Source organism: Ictidomys tridecemlineatus, chromosome 8 (genome assembly GCF_052094955.1).
Source record: "Ictidomys tridecemlineatus isolate mIctTri1 chromosome 8, mIctTri1.hap1, whole genome shotgun sequence".
NCBI lineage: Eukaryota > Metazoa > Chordata > Mammalia > Rodentia > Sciuridae > Ictidomys > Ictidomys tridecemlineatus.
In genome coordinates, this window is record NC_135484.1 from 7532001 (window position 1) to 7540218 (window position 8218).

The 8218-nt window shown below is 48.9% G+C and overlaps 1 long non-coding RNA gene across 2 annotated transcripts; it reads right to left on the reverse strand.

Annotated features, from left to right (window-relative positions):
* Positions 1-2061, reverse strand: LOC144365837 (uncharacterized). Of its 2 annotated transcripts, none has more exons than XR_013424570.1 (2): positions 1937-2061; positions 1-1785 (listed from the first exon to the last, which is right to left on the reverse strand). It is a non-coding gene; the product is annotated as an uncharacterized LOC144365837 (long non-coding RNA). The 2 variants fall into 2 exon arrangements; XR_013424569.1 differs by having other exon boundaries at positions 1886-2024.
* Between the last annotated feature and the right edge of the window lie 6157 nt (positions 2062-8218).

Genomic DNA, 8218 nt, shown 5'->3' on the forward strand with positions numbered 1-8218 from the left:
TGGGTTCCCGAGCCATTTAATTTGAAAGATGAAACAATAAGACCAGAGAGGGCAAATGGCTTTCTAAGTCACACAGCTCCATCCTGGCAGGACCAGAGGCAAAGGTAAGTTCCCTCATCTGCAGCCCAGGAGTCTTATCACTAAGTGCAATGTAGGATCAATGTTTCTGGACGATGTTCATTTCTTTGTTCTTTTAACCTATTTCAAAATACTTACACAGTGAGAGAGCATGAAAATCAAAGTTAAATATTTAGCAAAGATAAAAGTTTTTAAGATCCAACAGTGGAATCCAGCTAGTTATTTGGAAGGGAAATGCCTATTTGGCCGCCTTTTTTGAACATTTCCAACTGGGTTTTGCATACTTGAGGTTTGCAATTACTCCCACCACCAAGAATAGCAGAGCAGCAAACACAGCCCTGTTAAAGGAGGGAGGAAAGGCGGCAGGAAGGAAGGAAGGGAGGGAGGGAAGGAAGGAGGGAGGGAGGAAAGAAGGAAGGAAGGAGGGAGGGAGGGAGGAAGGGAGGGAGGGAAGGAAGGAATGGAAGAGAACTGAGTTACACGGGAACAGCTCCCGAACACATGGATAAACAAGTGGCTGCAGGACCTGGGGCCGGCTGGGCCTGGGGTGGAGAGTGCGGTGGAGGGTCTGGCTGAGGTCCCTGCATTCCCTGTCCTCCGTGCAGTTTTTTTTTTTTTTTTTTAAGAGACAATGAGAGAGAGGGAGAGAGGGAGAGAGGGAGAGAGAGAGAGAGAGAGAGAGAGAGAGAGAGAGAGAGAGAGAGAATTTTTAATATTCATTTTTAGTTTTCGGCGGACACAACATCTTTGATGGTATGTGGTGCTGAGGATGGAACCCAGGCTGCATGCATGCCAGGCGAGCACGCTACCGCTTGAGCCACATCCCCAGCCCCTCCGTGCAGTTTTGATCCAGCCCACCTGAGGTCCCTGCTCGATGGAAGCTTCTGAGGGCGCATCAGGTGTGCAGGCTGCTGTGTGGGGTTGAACACCGCTGCTCAAGGGGCCGCCGTGGCCCGTGTGCCCAGAGAGTGGCCAATCAGGGAGCCAGGGGCTCCACCCTCGGGAAATAGCCTGGCGCTGGCCCCGCACTTCAGCTGGGGCATGCTGTTGGGGGGCCACAGTCTCGGGAAGCTGAGGGGCCTGCAGGTGGGGGGAGGGAGAGGGTGAGCTCAACCCTGGGGCCTCCAGCACACCCTCCCGCCTCAGCGCTGGGCCAGCGAGACGCCCGTGGAGCAGAGTGCCAGGGGACCTCCCCAGCCGCTTCTGCACTCATAGCACATCTGATGCTGATGTGGCGCCTGCTGTATACCACAGCTGTTCTAAGTCTTCCCTTGCAGTGCACTAGCTCAGTCCTCGCAACCACGAGTGAAATAAACACTATCAGAATCACACACAACATGGAGATAAAGAAACTGAGGCAAAGGAGATCGGGGTGCTTCTGTGAAGTGAAGATCGAGGATGGAGGCTCAGGCAGGGGCTGCCAGCGCCTGCGTCCCTTGTCAGATAAATGTAGGGTCACAAAGCAAGGGACCCATGGCCCAGAGTGATTCCTCTCGCTCCCCCCTTCCACTCCTCCCCAGCTGCCCCAGGACTTCTGAACTCTCTTCCAGTCGGCGCTCCTCTGTCTTGCTCCTGATTCCTGGAGGCTGTCTCCTCCCTGGGTCCTCCATTGCAGCCTCTGCCTCGTAGGTATCTCTTGGGCACCTGTGGCTTTTTCCCTGGTCCATGTTCGGCAGCCCAGAGGGCTTGCACCTGGTTAGAGCTTGTCTAGATAGCGAGTAAAGAAAGTTGCAATCATCAGTCATTTGGCAACAAGCGGCTTGGGTGGCCCATTGAGATCAATATCGAATGATCCGACAAAGAGCACCTGCACATGCTCACGTTGCAACAGGGCCAGTCAGGACTGAGTGCAGCTTACCAGGAGACTCAGGCAAACTCCAGGAGAAAAGGAAACTGCACCAGGAAAGAGATCACCCTGGAGTTCCTATCTGTGACACAGATTTTCTAAAGGTTGTGAAAAGATCACCCTGTGGGGAGCTGGGGAACTGTGCGTCTCCTTGCCAGCATCTGTGGCTGGCACTCTTTGGCATCAGGCCAAGCTGTGGGTGGCTTCACAGAGCCACAGTGCGCTCCCTCCATGCCAGACTTATGCTGGCAGTTTTTATCATTTTGTATAAATTCATCATCATCTCTCCCTGGTTTTCAATCTAAGAGAGGATGGGTGTGCTTCTGGGTTGCTGGTCGGTTCAATCTGCAAGTGGAATTTCCTTTGTTCCTCACAGTGGTGCTTGCCAGCCCGTGTTTGGTGAACAGAACCAGTAAATAACTCGATGAGCTCCAACCTGGAGATAAGGCTCAGGACTAGACCTCCCACTTGACCAACCCACCGTTGTCATTTAACCAGTTAACCAGGAATGCACCAAGGGCAGCACTGAGCTTGGGGCTGATGAAATGGGTCAGAAATGGCAAGAAAAGTATGTGTGTGACATGTCCCAGCAAATAAAGGAGCTGCTCACCCTCATCAAATGATCTGGAGGCTGAGGTTCCTGAGCACTGAGCTTAGCTGCCCCAGCCACCCAGCTGTAGGAGCCACCATGCCACCCAAAATTTGCATTGGCTCTCAGTCCCTTTCTCTTCTACGTCCATGTGAAATATCTTGCTCTGCAAAGATGCTCACCTGATTGAGGGGCATGACCTTCTCAGAGAAGGAACAACAGCCTTCTTTTCTTTTTATTTTCTTTTTGTGTGTGTGTGTGTGTGTGTGTGTGTGTGTATATGTGTGTGTGTGTGTGTGACGCTGGTGATTGAACCCAGGGCTTTGTGCATTCGAGGCAAGCACTCTAACAACTGAGCTACATCCCCAGCCCAAACAGCCCTTTTCAACTCAGTGCAACTTTCAGAGATACATCTGGAAGTATTTATGGGAGACACAATATCTAGGATTTATTTCAGAATTCTTCAGCAGCAATAACTACAAAAAACAACAAAACTAGGAGAGGGGTAAATGATGACAAATTGCACTTGGACACTGGCTGAAACTGAGCAATGTCATTTATTGTGGGGCAGGCCCAAGGTGCCACAGTATGGTTCCCTTGCTGAGAATGGCCACCAGCTATGTTTTAGTACGTAGTCAAGGTCATAAACACTCTGATTCAGTATCTGTGCTCAAGGTCATAACTATCTGCTTGTGAGCATGTGCTCACTTATGTAAGTCTTGGCACTGTCTTCTTAGGCCTGCACATAAAAAAAAAAAAAAAACGACCTTTTGGAAAAACTCAGGGGGTTGCTGCTGCCTTCAAATAAAGCATATCTACTATCCCAACTGTGTCTTTCATTTTTCACCTGCTGGGATTCCGAATCTGCTTTCTAGGGTCTGAGCCCCAGGAATACATTTATGCATAAAGTCATTTAGTACATTGAAAGGGCAAGAGGAAGACCAAAACACCCAAAGTTGGTCTCTGCCCTCAATGAGCTTAAAATGTGTGCCAGAGTAAGGACAGTTTATACACAGACCTAGAAGATAAGGAAAATACTGAGTATGCATCATAAGTCAGTCACAGCACTGGAACCGGAGGGCAGGCTACTAAGGGAGATGGCGTTGGCTCCCAGGAGTCACCAGATACCCCAGATGGGGAAAGGAGGCACACGAAAGGGTCACGTGTAGAAAAACCACTGGACTCGCAGCGCAGGGCAGCAGGACACACACTTTTCTGCCCATGTGCCTCTACAAAGAAGTGAGCCTCCATCCCGAAGTATTTCATTTATGAACCGTGGCACGTGCCACGGAAGAAGAGGAGATTAAGGTAATAACAGTAGGACTGTCGCCCTGGTGGATTGTCGGCCGCGTCCTGCCTCCAGGATGGCTGCATAGAGGGAGACTGAGGGACAACGGTGACAGATGCTGCAGGGAGTGTCCCTGTGAAGAGTTCCCAGGGCAGGAAGGTTCCGAGGTGCAGCTTTAGGCGATGATGGGATCTGAGTGGGCTGCAGGGAGGTGGGACCTAGTCAGAGGACACAGGCCCCTGGGAGTGTGCCCTGAAGGGGTCTTCTTCTCAGCTCCTCCCTCCCCCGCCCCTTTCTCCCTGTTTCCTGGCTGCCCTGAGCTGAGATCTTTTTCTTCATCACGCCCTCCCGCCACGGTGTCCTACCTCACTCAGGCCCAGAGCCACAGAGCCAGGTGTGACCGTGAGTCAAAAACAAAGAACTAACAAAACAACCCTTCCCCCTCAGAGTTGTTCTTTTTTTTTTTTTTTTTTTTTGAGAGAGAGAGACTCTTTAATATTTATTTTTAGTTTTCGGTGGACATAACATCTTTATTTTATTTGTATGTGGTGCTGAGGATCGAACCCAGCGCCCCACGCATGCCAGGCCAGCACGTTACCGCTGGAGCCACGTCCCCAGCCCCTAAGTTGTTCTTGTCAGGCACTTTGGTCACAGCGATGCAAGGCTGACTAACACAGGGTCACAGGTTCACCGTAGATGTGAAGTCCAGAGAAAGCAAGAAGAAGTTTTCTCTCCTGAGCCCCGAGTTAGCAGAACCAGAGAGCCGGCCCGGGGCAGACCAGCTCAGATCCAGCTGCAGCATCCCGCAGAGTACAGAGCGCGACTTGATGACCAGCACCACGGCTCACCCTGACCCGGGGCTCGTGCTCCTCTGTGCCACCTTCTCATTCGTGCAACACACCCTGTGCCCTGCTAGAGGCAGGCGCTTCCAGATGTGGAGGATTCAATACTCACACGATGGACGTGATTGCTGCCCCCACCTTCCGGGCAACCTTGACGCTTTCTCTTCCTCCTCCTTCCTGTCTTTCACTCTCCCATCAGCTTCCAGTTCTGGTCCCAGCCTTGCTGCAGGCCCCCCATTGTGGGGAGTTGTGTGTATTTATTTAGCAAATACAATAACAGGAAATTTACTGTATTAATCATTTCTAAGTACACAATTCAGTGGCATTAAGGACATTGACAAGGGGCTGGGGTTGTGGCTCAGTGGTAGAAAGCTCACCTAGCACGTGCAGGGTGCTGGGTTCGATCCTCAGAACCACATAAAATAAATGAATGGAATAAAGGTATTGTGTCCAACTACAATTAAAAAATAAATATTAAAAAAAGAACATTGACGCTGCTGTGGGACCGTCACCACCCCCCATGTCTAACTCACTTGTTCATCCTGAAAGACTAAAGCTCTGTGCCAATTAGACATGAAGTCCGCATTCCTTGTTCCCCTCCAGGACCCTGGCAACCAACATTCGACTTTCCCTCCCTATGAAATTGTCTCCCCAGGTAATGCCTGGGGGCGGGATCACACAGCGCCTGTCCTGCTGCGACTGGCGTATTTCACTTAGCATATCCTTAAGGCCCGTCCAGGTTGTAGTGTTGGTCAGAGTCTCCATCCTTTCAAAAAGATCCCTCGGTGTGTGTAAAACACACTTGGCATTTTCCAATGTATGTGGAGGCCTCATTTTGCTTATCTATTCCTCTGACATAGGCATTGGGTTGGCTTCCCCCTTTGGCTACTGTGAATAATGCTTCTATCAACCTTGATATCTAAATATCTACTCATGTCGCTGCTTTCAATTCCTTTGGGTAAATGCGTAGGAGAATTGCTGGATAATAGTTGACTTTTTCCTCAAAAGGAAAGACTTCCTCACAGCACTGTTTTCCACGGGGCCTGCAGCATTTCACGTTCCCACCAGAGTTCCCGTTTCTTCACATCTTGCTTTAGCCTCCCAAAGGATTTCAGACGTGCGCCACCACCATGCCCAGCTCTCCTTCCTTCCTTCCTTCCTTCCTTCCTTCCTTCCTTCCTTCCTTCCTTCCTTCCTTCCTTCTTCTTTCCTTCCTCTCTCTTTTTTTTTTTTTTTAAATAACAGCCACCCTAATAGGTGTGAAGGGGCCCACCTGGGCATTGATGTGAATCCAGTGTGAGCACACCACATTTTTAGTTCACATTCTGCTGAGTTGATACCTCCACTGTCACCCCTGCAGACTTCCAGTCAGCCCAGTTCGTCTCTCTCTTTCCCAACCAGGTGGGTCTTTGGATGCTTCAACATTATGAGGAGTCTGTCCCCTCTTGGGAGAATGGGCATAATGAAACGGCATAAGATCAGAAATGCAGAAATAAGGTGGAAGGCACCTGCATGCACTTCAAGGCTAGAAGTCTGAACACTGTGGGGGGAGAGGGGCCTTCCCAACCGTGTCTGGAGCAATACCTGGGAGCAGTCAGCACCCCAACCATCAATGCAACACGGTCATCAATGGGCAAGTTGGGTGCAAGTCTGCATATCCAGTAGTTGGTGTGCATGATGCCGCATCTGTTCCTGGAGTCCTGGGCCAGAGCCCTGACTGAGGGTTCCCACAAACCATGTCCAGCCACGTGCTGCGAAAACCAAACAGAAAAGGGACCCACATCCTTAGCCCTGCCTTCAGGGGTCAGCATGAACTTTGGGTTTGAATAGAGGAAAACTGGACAGGGGCAGGAGATGGGCATGAGTGAGTGGTCTTGGTCAAACTGTGCTCTGGCGGTGGTTATCTCACTTCTGGTTCTGCAAGGCTGATCTGGAGAGTGCTTCTCTGCTTTTTAGGGCACAGGATGTTTATCTGTCAGGACTGTGACACTGGAAGGGGGCAGTTTAGTTCCCATGAGGCGATGGCTCCTGTTTGGGGGGCGTTTCCTTGCGGTGTGATGTGCTGCAAGGCCCCGTGTTCCTGGGAGGTGTAGGACAGTGACCCGAGGCTTAGACACCTCTCCAAGGGTCTAAAACGGGATGCTGCACATTTCCTCGCAGATCTTCTCTCAGTCTTCAAAGGGAAAAGACAGGTTAGGCAAATTGGGGGCTACTAAACCTTGTTATCATTTTTTAGATGAACCTTCATGAATGATTAGCCTGCCTATGTGCAGGTCACAAAGTTTAAGGTAATGAAGGAGACAGACAGAAAGCAAAGGCAGAGATGCTAAGCTTTATCATGCTCCTGTTCCCCGTCAGGCCTAAGTAAAGAATCACGGCTTTTAGCAAAGGCAGCCCCTCTTAGTCCCTGTTAAACCATCATAGAGCACAATCTAACGCTGACATTAAGAATTATACTTCCAGCCGGCACGGAGGCACACACCTGTAATCCCAGCTGAGACAGGAGGATCACAAGTTCAAAGTCAGCCTCAGCAATGGTGAGGCACTAAGCAACTCAGTGAGACCCTAACTCTAAAAAGGGCTGGGGATGTGACCCAGTAGTGCCCCAGAGTTCAATCCTTGGTACCAAAAAACCAAACAAACAAAAAAGGAATTATGCTTCCAAAACATTTACTAACGGAGGAAAGCATATGGTTAATATAAGTAAAAAAACCAAACACAAGGCAGTGACAACGTTAAATACAATAATGTGATGGACAACTGCATATCTATCAATAACATATTCAACAGTGGTCCCAAAGATTATATCCTGAGTGACATTATACCTATCTTAGTTTGGGTAAGTTTACCCTATGATATTTACACAATGATACAATCATCTAAATACGCATTTCTTAAAAAAATCTCCATTGTTAAGTGACTATTTTCTTATAAATATACCTTTATAAAGATTAAGAGATTTATGTTTTATTAGTATATGGGTTGCTCTCAAGTGGCTGCAGTTACCGGTGATTATTATTTCCTCTCAAACTGATGCTATAGATTGATCATAGCATTATGAAAACATTGAGTGGTCCTTCGATGCTGAGATATACCCCTGACCAAAGGAATATAGTAAAGAAAAAAACTGTTTGATAAAAAGATCCTCACACAACAGTGGAAGAGATGCCCATTCCAGCAGACATGCAAATCTCAACACAGAAAAACAGGAAACATCAGAAAACAAGGTAATAAGATGCCTCCACAAGTTCATAATTCTCCAGTAACTGAACTCAGAAATCAAAATGGAGGAAATTCTGGTCAAGGAATTCAAAAGGTTGATTGTTAAAATGATCAATGAGTTAAAAGAATATCTAAGGAATGAACTTAGGGAGTGTTATGCTCGAATTCGGGACTCCCAAAAGACCACCAGAGACCAAGATCGATGTAAGCAGCAAAGAGGTGTTTATTGCGAGCTAGCTCGGTCCTCCGCGCGCACACACACAGCAACTGGTGACGCTGACAGGCCCCACCCCAGGGTTTGCAGCAGTTTTATACATTCTTTGGAGAAGGCAGGGACCCCCACATACATCATA